Source organism: Delphinus delphis, chromosome 6, assembly GCF_949987515.2.
Source record: "Delphinus delphis chromosome 6, mDelDel1.2, whole genome shotgun sequence".
Classification (NCBI taxonomy): domain Eukaryota; kingdom Metazoa; phylum Chordata; class Mammalia; order Artiodactyla; family Delphinidae; genus Delphinus; species Delphinus delphis.
Genome location: NC_082688.1, coordinates 6610892 through 6624266, shown reverse-complemented (window position 1 = coordinate 6624266; position 13375 = coordinate 6610892). Strand labels below are relative to the sequence as shown.

Genomic DNA, 13375 nt, shown 5'->3' with positions numbered 1-13375 from the left:
TCCTGTTTCTCCTGCTCACCTCTCAGGCCCCCCAGCAGCCCCAGGCCCGGCAGTCAAACGGGCTAGTTTTGTTTCCTGGAGAAAATACAGATGGAAAGTCCCAGACAAGGACTCCTCTGTGACCCCGTGACCTCAGAAAGCTCCCACCTCTGCCCCTTAATCATTTGCATCGCTGCATATTACTTCTTTTCTTTCTAGAACAGCAGGGCTGGCTAAGACCTGGGAGAAGAGCTGGTGCAACACCCCCGTACGGGTTTGCCGTAGCTGCTGCAACAAATAACCACAGATTTAGTGGCTTAACCCAAACGTATTCTCTCATGGTCCGGGGGTCAGAAGCCCAAAGTCCAGGTGTCAGTAGGGCTGTGTTCCTTCTGCGGGTCTAGGGAGAATTTTTCTTCTTCCAGCTTCTAGAGGCTGCCCACTTTCCTTGGCTGTGGCCCCATCCTCCTTCAAAGCCAGCAGCACAGCACCTTCCAATCTCTCTAACTCTGAGCTTCTTGCCTCTGGTGATTACAATGGGCCCAGCCGCCTAGCCTGACTGTAAGCCCCTGGAGGGCTCGGCAGTGCTCCTCCCACGTCCTCCTCCCCCAGCCTTTACACACTGCCCAGGACAGGCACGGGGCCCACCACTGCTGCCTAGAAGACAGGGAGCCCCTTCCAGGCTTCGTGGGAAGGAGTCAAGATGCTCCTGAGGTCTTCGGCTCTCTGGTTCCCAACTTGAGGCCTGCCTCTCCCTTGCCAGAGGTAAGAGCTGGCCAAGGAGGAGTTGAAGTTTGAGCTGGTGGGGACCCGTAAGTCCTGTATGAATTCCCCTAGGCCTGACTGGCATCTCCCACTTTGGGGAAACAATGCCAGCAGCCAGTTAGCTGGGCCCCACCAGGCTCTGGACCTCTCCTGGGGGCTCCAGGACCTGGAACCAAGGGCACTCCAGGGAGCTTGGAGCAGGGAGTCCCTACTCTGCCATGTCCCTGCTGGGCCACCCATGGGGAGTCTCACACCCTCTCTGAGCCCCAGGGGCCCATTGGGACGATGGAGATAATCGTGGAGCCCTCTTCCTGGGTTGTGTGGGGATTCAGGGCAACTGGTTGAGCACGTATTAAGAACAGTTAAGAACAGTTCAAACCTGCAAAGTAGGCAGGGGCCCTGGCTTACCACGAAAACAGCTATGTCTCCACCTGGATCCTGGAGAGAAGGTGACACACAGCGGAGCTGCTGCCCTCCTGCACTCAGCTGACCTCTGCCGCGAGCCAGAAGGAAGAGCTTTGCGGAATCGGGCAGGAGGCCCAGCAGATGGGCGACGGGTGTCCAGGTGGGGCTGGGTGGAGAGGCAACGGGGCTCTCTGGTCGTCTGGGCCTCGCTCCCTGAGGGATGGAGCCTCAAGGCTGGAGACTGGACCTTCCAGGCCTCCTCTCTCTGCACCACACCCAGATGGATTAAGCAGGAAGATGTCCCCAGGAAGAGCTCCTTGGCAAAACACCCCACAGGGAGGCAGCCACCACCCAGGGGAGGCGTTGGAGAAACGCTGGTGAGACAACATCCCCGGGCTCCTACCCACCCCCAGGCTCACCTGCGTGCTCCCCCAGGATCAGGACACCCCAGGAGCCAGAAGCTGGGGCAGGGCCACCCCAGCGTCCACACTGCCCTGGAAAGATCTTTTCACACTGATTCAGTCCCAGTTTGTGAAGGAGGCCAGAGGCTGCCTCCACGTCGCCCCTCCCCCTTGGTTCTCTGGAACCCTCCATCACAGCTGCCCTGCCCCTCCGTCCCCTCCAAGTGATAAACCCCCCTGCCCTGTCCAGGAGCTGGCCTCGCTGAGCCCCCTTGCATCAGGCCAGGCTCAGTCCTGGAGGCCACAGCCCAGACCCTGAGCCAGCCCAAGGGGGGAACCCACACTGAGGGGGTGCCCAGTGCATTTATGGGGCACATGGAGATGAGCAAATTCAGTCAGGTCAGTAGTTCATTGTGCAGCAATTCATCAGGCACTGCAGAGAAGTAGAGACATATCAGCTCTAGAGCTAGAAGGCCCTAGGTTCGCATCCCAGCTCCACCACTTACCAGCCAGGTGGCCTCGGGCAGGTGATTTGACTAATACTGTTCCTCAGTTTCCCTACCTTGAGGGTTACTGTGAGGATTAAATGAACGACTGCAAAGTAACGTAATAAATACACGTCAGCTGTTATTATTATCATTATTATTATTGTTATAAGCCAGGAGATGAGAACTGTTGACACAGGCTGCTAGGTCTCTTTTCTCTTCAACCATAAGAATAGCACCCCCGGGCTTCGCTGGTGGCGCAGTGGTTAAGAATCCGCCTGCCAATGCAGGGAACACAGGTTCGAGCCCTGGTCCGGGAAGATCCCACATGCCGCGGAGCAACTAAGCCCGTGCGCCACAACTACTGAGCCCGCGAGCCACAACTACTGAGCCCGCGTGCCGCAACTACTGAAGCCCACGCGCCTAGAGCCCATGCTCCACAACAAGAGAAGCCACTGCAATGAGAAGCCCGCGCACCGCGACAAAGGGTAGTCCCTGCTCGCGGCAACTAGAGAAAGCCCGTGCGCAGCAATGAAGACCCAACGCAGCCAAAAATAAAATAAATTTTAAAAACAAACAAACAAAAAACCGAATAGCACCCCCCATTCTTAGCTAGACATAGAACTGCCTGGCCTAGAGACTACATTTCCCACCTTCCCTTGCAGCTAGATGTGGCCATGTGACCAAGTTCTGACCAATGGGATGTTGGCAGAAGTGCTGGGGCTCACTCCCTGGGAGCCTCCTTAAAGGACAGGGGTGACACCTTCTCCCTTTTTTCTCCTTTCTGGGATTAGAATGTGAGCATGGAGCCTGGAGCTGGAGCAACCATTGTGCACTGCGAGGTTGCAGCTGTGTGTCGAGGACGGCAGGGCAACAAGACAGTAGGAGCCCGGGTCCCCAGTGGCCATGGACTCTCATACCAGCCCTGACTGCCTGTATCTATTTCAGCAAAGAATAGAAACTTTTCTTGCTTAAACCACTACTATTTGAAGTCTGCCCTGTGTGAAGCACAACAAAATCCTTTTTTTTTTTTTTTGCAGTACGCGAGCCTCTCACTGTTGTGGCCTCTCCCGTTGCGGAGCACAGGCTCCAGACGCGCAGGCCCAGCGGCCATGGCTCACGGGCCCAGCCGCTCCGCGGCACGTGGGATCTTCCCGGACTGGGGCACGAACTCGTGTCCCCTGCATTGGCAGGCGGACTCTCAACCACTGCGCCACCAGGGAAGCCCACAACCAAATCCTTTTTAACACAGAGATGCAGCAGTGAGGAAGACATACAGTCCCTGCCTCGTGGGGACTTCAGTTGACTTGAGACTTGTGGAGGATCCACAACCATGTAAACAAAGAAGGAAATAATTGCAGTTGTGACAAGAGCTATGAAGGAAGTGAAACGAGGGAACGGAGAACAGCATGGGGGGTGGAAGAGGCACTGACTGACTCTGGGAGGACAGTCCACGGAGGACCTCGGGAGGAGGACAGCTGAGCTGAGATCTGAGGTGGGAGGAGAGGAGAGGTAAAGGGATGAAGATGGACCCCACCCTTCCAGGAGCACAAGCCTGGGGTGGAGTCTGGTGGTCCTGGGCCCCTAGCCTGGTCCTGTCTCTTCCCAGCTGTGGCACCCGGGCGAGCTATTTCTCTCTCTGAGTCAAAGCGTTCAGCAAGCACCTGACACATAGTAGGGGTCCAATGAAAGATGACTATTTAAAACACATGGGTGAACCGTGCATGAAATCATAGAGGGGACAGAGGCAGAGGGTGGAGGTGTGTTCTGGAAGTCTTCACAGTAGAGGGAACATTTAGACTGGGTCCTGAGGGGGGACTTCCCTGGTGGTCGAGTGGTAAGGAATCCGCCTTCCAATGCAGGGGACTCGGATTCGATCCTTGGTTGGGGAACTAAGACCCCATATGCCGTGGGGCAACTAAGCCCGCACGCCACAACTACTGAGCTTGTGCGCCACAGCTACTGAACTTGCGCCCGTCAACCAGACAGCCCGCAGGCCTCAACCAGAGAGCCCGCAGGCCGCAAACTAAAGAGCCCACACGCCACAGTACGAAGAGCCCACGTGCCTAGGGGAAGAAAAGTTCTTCTAGGAGCGCGGATCACACGCCCTTTCTACTTGCCATGCATTTTGGAGCCAGCCCCACCCATCATATCTCCTCAGAGCCTAGCTTCTGGTTTCTCCGTTGGCCAGTCCATTCTATGTGGGGTCTGAAATACAGGCTGGGATTGTCTTCTAACCCCAATTTAATCCCTCCTGCTTCTTTTGGTCACACCCATTGCGTTCCCTCAACCGGGCAGTGGGGACCTTCTGGGCTGGATTCTGTGGGTTCCCAGGTCCGGCAAGTCCCTGCTGAACCAGGACTCTGCCCAGACCCCTTGCTGTCCCCCGGCCTCTGCCACACCACCCTGCTCTTCCCTCCTGCCGTGAGTCCCCTCTCTCACACTCACAAAATCCAGCCCACACTTTGTTATAAAGCAACTTTGTTATAAAGCAGAAACTAACACACCATTGTAAAGCAATTGTACCCCAATAAAGATGTTAAAAAAAAAAAAATCCAGCCCACCCACTGTGCCCTCTGCCATTGCCACCACTTACTCTCACCTGCCCTGGCCTTTGCTTTCAATTCATCCTTGCCACTTCCTGCAGGAAGCCTTCCTGATATCTGGAATAGAGCCTTTTCTCTGAACCGCCTGTAGTTCTACCATCATAGCCTGTATTTATGGATCTATTTGATTCGTGTCTGTTCCCCCCACTAAATGATGACTCGATCCTGTCCACAGAGGCATCCACAGCCCTTAGCACAGGGCTGGCCCAGAGTAAGTGCTCAGCAAACACTTACTAAAGGGAGGAAGTAGGAGAATTAGTCCAAACTTCCAGGAAAGATGAGAAAACAGGCTGAGAGGCTTGGCCCAGGCAGGAGTCAGGTCTCCTGCCCCCGGAGTGAGCCCTCCATTCTCTCTCCCTTCTCCCCCCTGCCAGCTCAACCCAGGAGACAGCAGACGGTGGGATGGGGGTGGGAGCAGCAGGAGGGGTGGGGGGGAGCTGCAGACAGAATTCCCAGTCCCCTGGGGAGGCAGAAAGCTGGAGCTGGAGGGGGGCTGAAGCTGGCATCTGGTTTGGCCCACCTGGCCTCACATCCACCCCCACACCCCGCCTAACCACGCCCCCCCCTCCTGGGGAAGCACCGGAGGCCCTTTCAGAGCTGCCCTTGGACTTGTGTGCACACAGCCAGTTATACGGTGCCGCGCACGCATCTCAACACCAGCTCCTGAGACAGAACACCGAAAGCTGTCTTGAGGCCTGTGGCCAGTTTGTTCCTGTATTTAGTATATGAAAGCCCCACCCCCCTCCACAAAAGGATGGTGCCTGGACCCAGGAGGCCTTGGTTGGATGGAGTCCTAGGTTTGAATCTAGCCTGAGGGGCTCCCTCTCTTTCCTGAGGCCTAGCACTGCCAGCTCTGTCCCCCAAGCTCTGGGACCTGACCCTTTTGTGGGCCTCAGTGTCCCCATCTGCAACTTGGAACCAGAACTCTGTCCCCAGCCTGCCACTCTGGGGCGCTGGGACAGGCGCGGGAAGTCAGCTGGGTGGGCAGAGGAGAGGGTTCAAGGAGGCATCATGGGACACTGGGGCAGGGAGTCAGGAGGCTGGGGCTTTCTGCAAGCTGTCCGTGGTTGAGCCCCTCTGCAGTGAGGGCAAGGCCCGGGCTGGAGGTGGGGAGAAAGGCCACCCAGCTTTGTAATTGGAGGATACGGTGTACCGGGAGCCTGGAATTCTCTCAGCGCCCTCCACCTCCCCGCACCAGACTGGCTGCCCCTAAGGCTTATTATTATGGCTGTTGTTATTGAAAGATTCCTTTTCCCTGTTTCCCAAGTGCGAACCCACAGCTGATCAGGATGTGGGGGGGGGGGTGCGGTTACCAGAGCGTGGGCTGCCACGGGGGGCGCTGCGGCAGCGGACCGGGAGGAGGGCACCTGGCAGGGCTGGGGAGCGGCTCCGAGGAAGGCTCACAAGAAGAGATAAAGCCCCAACCCAAGAGCTGACCCTGAGGCCTGGAAGGAAAAGGTGAGAAGGGCTTTTCAGGCAGGAGGAACAGCATATGCTAGGGCCCGAGATAGGGCAATATCTGGGAACCACAGTTATTGTCTGGCCCAGGGGCTTAGTGGGAGCATCCTGGCATGGTACCCGCCGGCGGGGCCTTGAACGCCGAGGACAACCCTCTTCTTAGCTCCATGGGCGGGGCTTGGACGTTCCACACCCCCTCCCCCGCCTCCTCCCCTCCTCCGGGAGGTCCGGGAAGGCTGGACCCGCCGCTGCCCTTTCAAGTCGGCCGGCCTCCCGGAGGCTCCGAGCTGGCCGGGCGCGGGGGCCGCTGCTACTCCGCCGACATCAAAGCCCGCCGCCCCGGCCTGATCCGGTGGCGCGAGTGGCGGGCGAGCCGGGAGGGAGGCAGGTTTGGGCGGATTCCCCTTTCATCCCGCGGCTCGGCCGGCGCGCCCTCCGGGAGGCCCTGCACGTCCCTGCAGGGCATGTCCCTACAGGGCCTGGCAGTCAGGGAAGGTAGGGGCTGCGGGGGCCGCGAGGCTGCGCTGCTGGGCCCAGCGGGGACAGAGCCTCCATCCTGGTCGGGCTGTGTGACCTCGGGCCTGTCGCTGCCTTCTCTGTGCTTCGACTTCCGCAGCTACCCTCCTCCCTGCCCAGGAAGCCCTAGCACCGGGAAGATTCTGGGCAGATTCCCTGACGTCTGGATTACTGAGATCCGAGCAGGGAGCTAGGGCTCACCTTAAGCCACCCTAAGAGGCAGCTATACTTATCACCCCCATTTTACAGATGGGAAAACGTTGGCATTAGGAGGTCACACAGCCGGCTAAGTAGCAGAGCTGGGTATTGACCTGGGTTTGTTTGTTTGTTTGTTGTGTGGTTTTGTTTTTTTCTGCAGAGACTTGAAGCTTAGCTGCTGCCTCTGGGATGAGAAGGGCAGGGCTCCCCAGAGCCTAGGCAGGGAACCATCTCAGTCAACACAAGAACCCCAGTTGGAGGTACTGTTATCATGCCCATTATATAGCTAAGGGACTGAGGCACAGAGGAGTGAAGGGTGGGCCTCAGTCTCACGGGAAATGACCAAGTCAAAATTTGAACCCACACTGAGCCGCGGTGCCTGATCTGATAGCGTTGGCCACAGAGAGCAGTGGTGTCACCACCACCATCCCCCACCTCACGGGTCAAACAGTACACAGTTGCGGAGCCTTGGAAGTGCTTCTCTGTGCAGGGCCTTATCTGCCAAGAGAGGGCGGTTTTAATGGGCCTCCCCAGGATGTCAGGTGCACTCAGTCTGGGGGGATGGGATGGCTGCCCGGGTATCAGGCAGATGCCACCCCAACCCAGAGATTTAGAATTCCTCCCTGGAAAATCAGATAATCAAGGAAGTCACGTACTGTGAAATGAGTGTGATCCTTGCCAGAAACCCACAGGGAGCACCAGAGAATCGTCACACGGCACCTTACAGGCAGGGAAACTGAGGCGCAGAGCACAGCAGGGAGCCCCCTCGCCCAACATTTATTGAGGACCTCCTGTGTGGTAGGGTCTGGGCTGGGGACCTGTTCAGTCCCTGTGCTCCCGGAACTCAGGGTCCGCTGAGAGTGGTCCTCTGTGCACCAGTCATGTAACCATTGTTCGGTTCTGATCCAGGAGGGCTTCCCTGAGGAGGAGACATCTAAGCTGAGGCCTGATGTTTAACAGAAGTCAGTGAAGCTAGTGGGAAGAGCATGTCAGGCCGAGGGGAAAGCAGGTGCAAAGGCCCTGAGGGCGTGAAGGGGTCTGGCCTGCTGCAGAAGAGGGGAGAAGCCACGGAGAAGGCGGAGGGGCAGGACCTCACGGCTTGGAAAAGCCTGCGTGGGCCAGGTCAGTGCTTGGTGGCAGGAGAAGAGGCAAGGTGGGGGGAGGGGAGAGTGAAGGCCGCAACCACGTGGGTGACACCCCAGGACTTCAGGTCTCCTTGGGAGATCCCCGGCTGGGAGCAGGATTGAGGTGGGAGCTGTCTCCAGCCCTGTTCTAAACCCAACTCTGTTGAGCTACTAAAAGAAGAAGGAAGGAGATCAGAAGGGAAAATTCGCAAGTTAGATTTACCCGCGATTCTATCAAACCACCAAAAGCTGTTGGAAAATAGTATTAGGGTCTTAACTCCACAAACGTTGAAAATCCCAGCCTCGAAGGCCCGTGGAGGCCCGGCCCTGTCCACCCTGCACTGGGGCAGGAGGGAGGGGCCAACTGGATTGGGCAGCCTGGCCTGGTCTGAGGGCTCAGCCCACATGCAAACTGGGTAGAGCTGGTGGCTCCCCAAGACGGGGTCTGGGCTTCTCAGAAGTGCGCTGTGTACAGGGTAGAGCTGTTTCCACCCTGGTCTTTGCCTTGTTTGTGGAGGGGGGAGGGGGGCTATGGGGGAGGGAGGGAGGATGGAATAGGGAGGGAGACAGTAGCAAGGGAAGGAGGGAAGAGGGGCGAGGGAGGGAGAGGAGGAGACTGCCTCGTGCTGGGTGGCAGTCTTCCAGGGGTGTCTGCACTGTGGGACACCCACTTTGGTTCCTTCCCTCAAAATAATATCAGATCCCGGGATGGTGGAGCCGGGACGCTGGCCCTGAGCCTGGGGAATCTCCAGGTGGGTCTCATCTGATCCTCACAAGGACTGGACCCCAGTCGTGAAGCTTGACCAGACCCCCAAGCCTGGGTGCCTGACCTGGGGCTCCCCACGCAGACTCTCCCTGGCGCTAACCCACAGGTGTGCTGAGGCAGTGTGTGTGTGTGTGTGTGTGCGTGTGTGCCCTCACGCACACGCGTATGTGCCTGCGCACACATGTGTGTATGTTAAGGTTAGGTTAAGAGTACAGACTGGCTGGACTGGCTGGGCTTACATCCTGGCTTAGCCCCTTACCAGCTGTGTGACGTTGGGTGAGTGACCCTCAATCATGGGGCACATGTGAGTTATCTGAGGAACCCTGCGGTACAGCCCTTGAGACAGAGTAACTGCTTAATTCTGGCTATTACGATTATTATTCCTTATTATTCCAAAAAGGCTGACGGTGGGATTCCTTTAGGAACGCGTTCTAAACTGGAGGGAGGGGGTCTGTGGATGGGCCCCAGGAAGTCCTAGAAGCTCCTGGAACTGACTGCAAAGCTTCGTGCGTGGGTACATTTTCCTGGACAGATAAGGTCCTTGGCTTTCGTCAGAAGGTTTCATGACCACCCAGAGTTGCGCCTTCCTTCGCCAGCGTCCATGGCACCCCCAGTGCTTGGAGGGCCCACCTTCTGGGGCTGCCCGTTGCCTGGGGTTGCTCGGCAGGGCAGGCGGGTGTCGGGCTGTCCTGCTGACCCACCGCTGGCACCCACGCTTGGGAGGCCGTGAGTGCCCAGGGATAATGAGCGCCCAGCTCAAGGGGGATTATTTTTTAAGGTTGAGACAACGCAGCGCCTCGTAGCTAAACCAGCTCCTTTCTCTGGGATGGGGGAGGCTGGAAAACAGATTTCAAAGGCGAGCTTTGAATAAACAAAACACAATAAAAATAACCCTTAGAACCCAAATGCTGAACGGCAGCCCCAGGCACATTGAACCAGCTGATGCCAGCCCTCTCGACAGGCACAGCCCACCAAGGGGCGCCTGCCAGGAGCCTCCATGCATCTGGGGCCTAGGGGAGATGCACCCACACCTGCACCCCCCGCAGAAGGCCACCTGGCTCAGCCCCACCCTCCAGGCTTTGCTGGGACTCCCGCCAGCTCCATCCTGGTGGCTCTGTCAGGCTGGAAGGGTCCTTTGCCCAATTTTCACCTGCTGAAATCAGGGGCCTCCCCCTCTGGCATCAGGGAAGCTGTGATTATATGGCAAGGGGCAGTGCCCCTCCCCCAGGGAAATGTGAACCTGCTCCTGGGAGGTAGTGCAGCTTTGCAGGTTCCAACCTTGGTTCAGCTGTGTGAGCCCAAGATGGTGGCCACACCTCTCTGAGCCTCATGTAGAAATGCAGATCATCACAGTACCTCCTTCACGGGATGGAGCTTTGGCTCCCTCCACGGTAGTCCTTGAAATTAGGACAGGAGAGAGGCTGTCAGGGAGGCCTGGGCATATATGAGCACGTGGAAGGACCCTGAGTCTCCGTATGCCAAGGCCAGGAGCCACGCCTGGGCCACCAGAACACCCACACTTGCTGTGACACTCTGGGTCTCAGTTTCTCCATCTCTACAATTAAATGACCTTGAAAGAGCCTTCTCCGATTTCCTAGTTAGACTGACGAGTGGGAACACTAAGGGCAGAAAGGGTGTGCAATACAGAATGTATGTAAAATCGACACCGCACCAAAAAACAAACAAAAGAAGTCAGTATCACGATACAAAAATACACGAGTGTAAGCACTTCCTTGTATGATGCAGAATAACTCAGGAAGGTGCCCAGGAAACGTTGTTACCTAGTGGGAGGGACCAGGGCCTCGTGGGGGACGGCTGAGCAGGGCTTTCTTCTCTCTGGTTTCTGGCCTCTGCCTACCGATGCTGGGCATGCGTTATTTCGTCGATACAGACATGCAGGGGTATTTTTAAAGTCCCTTTGGAGATGTGCTGGTCCTGACCTCCTGCCTGATACTGACCCAGCTCCCAGGGAGCTGCCCTGAGGGAGCTGGGGACCCATGAAAGGATTTGGGGTCAGGAGAAAGCCTACTCCTAAGCTGATGTGTTACTGCCGCGTCCAGCAAGCCTCGTGGGCCCGCCTGCCAGCCCCCCCTGTAGTCCCAGCCCAGCATTCACCACAGTGTAATGTCTGTGTCCAGGACCAGCTATACAGTTTGCAAGGGCCCAGGGAAAAAGTGAAAATGTAGGGCTCCTTGCTCAAAATTAATTAAGAATCTCAAGATGACGGCTTTAAACTCAGTGGAGGGTCCTTTTAGGCAAGCCCCTGTGTGGCTGACTGCAGGGGTCACACCCTGTGAGCCCAGCCCCATCTGTATCTGCCTGGCCACCACGATGTGGGCTCCCTGAGGCAGGAGTGTGTCTGTCTTGTTCACAGAGCCTGGTACACAGTAGATACCCAATAAATGTGTTCTGTGAATGAATACGGGAGAAGGAACAGAACTGAGGTGTGGGCAGAGTTTACCATTGATAGTCAGCCTGTGTGTGCTGGCTACAGTCCTGCCCTCCTGGGCCTTTCCCTCTGGGCCAGAGGAAACCTGGGGCTAGTTTTTCTGGAGGAGGAAACCCTCACCTCAGAGAAGGCAGCTGCCCTGTGCTCCCCTGCACACCTGCCTGTACATCCCTCATCACAGCACTTCTCACTGACTTCTCATCTGGAGCTCAGCTGTGTGACCCTGGGAAAGTGACTTAACCTCTCTGTGACCCGGTTTTCTCATCAGTAATATGGAGCTAAGGGTGTGCCTACTTCACAGAGCTGCGCCCTCCTTCATGGATCAGTAAGCTTCATGGATCTGAAGCATGGCAGTCTTTGGACCGATGTCTGTACAAGAACCTGCTCGATAGCCTTTGTCACTGTGCCTCTGTGATCCCCGGCGAACTCTGAGCTCCGTGAGGGCAGGGCCCAGGTCTGTCTTGCTCACGTGGACCCTTGGTTAACATGATGGAATGGCTGTGGGCTGTCAGCAGTTACTCGGGAGCCGCCCTGGGGAGGCATCGTCCCCTGGAGAATGCACACGAGGGATCCGGGCTGCCTGGGCCAGCAGGTCCCGGGAAGAAGATTCTTTGGGGTTTGCTGTGCCCTGCAGCTGGGGGAGCTGGAAGCCAGCCCAGAGCCCAGATGGGGGCTCCCTGCGAGCTTGCGGGTGTCACCACCATCCCCAGGGCTGCCAGGTGCAGACAATAAATCCGGAAACCCTGGCGGGTGAGTCATTAAGGGTCCCCAAGGCCTCATGATGGGAGATGGCAGACGAGCTGCCCCTGGCTCTTTGGGTCCAAGTGCCACCAGAGGGTTCCAGAACCCAGTGCTGGGTCCAATCTCTGCTGCTGGCTCGGACTCCACCCAGCATCCGAAGCTGGCTCTGATGGGCCCAAACGGCACAATGAACATCACCAGTGTCACCCCCTTTCCCGAGGCTGTTTGCAGGGGAATGTTGAGGCTTGTGGAGGTGGAGCATGCATTGTCTCCATGGAGGGGTTGACGGCCCCCCGCAGGAGCCCCTGGAAGCTGCAGACCATCTGTCACTTAGGGCATATTTGGGAGGGAAGGACAACAGGACCCCAAAAGGCAGAAATGTCAGGGAAAGGGAGGACATGGCAGGGCAGGGCGTCGGGGGGAGTTAGGATAAATGGCACAGACAAAGGCAGTAGGAATGAGCAGTGCGCAGCCCCACATGGCCGGGGCAGAGGGGGTGTGTGTATGTGTGCCTGTCTTGGCTAGGGGAACTCCGGCCCTTCCTCCTGTGTCATCAACAGCCCTCCTGGGCCCCTTGCCCTACCCTGACCCGTGCTAAGAATCGTGGCACCAGCCTCGCCCTAGGGCCTGTAGCAATCACCTCCCTTCCCGCGCTCTTGGTCTGCGGTCTGGTTCTGACCATGCCTCCATCTCACTGTCGTCAAAAGGCCCAGGTGTCCACCCCGTGCCCCAAACTGTGGGTTTGGTCCCCCCCTCTGGGCCCCCAAAGCCCGGGCCTCCCCTCACAGCACTTGTCACTGTGTCCTGCAATCGCCCATTGGAGTCCATGTCCCCCACCAGACTATAGTGTCCTGAGGGCAGGGCTATGCCTTACTGTGCTCCCAGGGCCCAGCGTGTGTGTGTGTGTGTGTGTGTGTGTGTGTGTGTGTGTGGCAAACAGTAGGTGCAGTGTGTGTGTGTGTGTGTGTGTGTGTGTGTGTGTGTGTGGCAAACAGTAGGTGCTCACCGAACTGCCCGCAGAATGAAAGTGAATGAGCCCCTGGGGCAGCTCATGTCCCCAGAGCCCACCGTGGGACCCGACTCTCGGGTTCCATGTCTCCACTGGCACCGCATTGCTATCCGAGCTGGGGGACAGGGACCCTCTCTGACCACGCCCCTGTCTGGAGGCAGCGCTGCCCTCCCGCCTCCCCGTGGGTCCAGCCCCTCCCTCTGGGCAATTCTTGAGGCTTGCGGCTCACAGGACCCTTTGCTCCTGTCCTTTCACTTGCCAGTCTCCACATCCTCCGCAAACACCACCTCCAAATACATCTCTCTCCCTCCCTGACCTTGCCCCCGTTCTCCCTGCCTCCAAGGTGCCCTTCATGCAGGAGCAAGGACCCGGGGCAGGAAGGGTCCTCCAGACCCCCCTGCTTGCCCTGGGGCGAGGGAGCCCCAGGACTGTACATCGTCGGCATCTCTTCCTGCTGAATTTGAATCCTGACT

The 13375-nt window shown here is 57.5% G+C and overlaps 1 protein-coding gene across 1 annotated transcript in view; it reads left to right on the top strand.

Annotated features, from left to right (window-relative positions):
* The first annotated feature begins 6007 nt into the window (after positions 1-6007).
* Positions 6008-13375, top strand: part of NTMT1 (N-terminal Xaa-Pro-Lys N-methyltransferase 1) — a 28978-nt gene continuing 21610 nt past the window's right edge. Inside the window, exons 1-2 of the mRNA XM_060013282.1 lie at positions 6008-6099; positions 6974-7073. The gene's annotated coding sequence lies outside the window, so the exon portion shown is untranslated. The remainder of the gene's footprint in view (positions 6100-6973; positions 7074-13375) is intronic.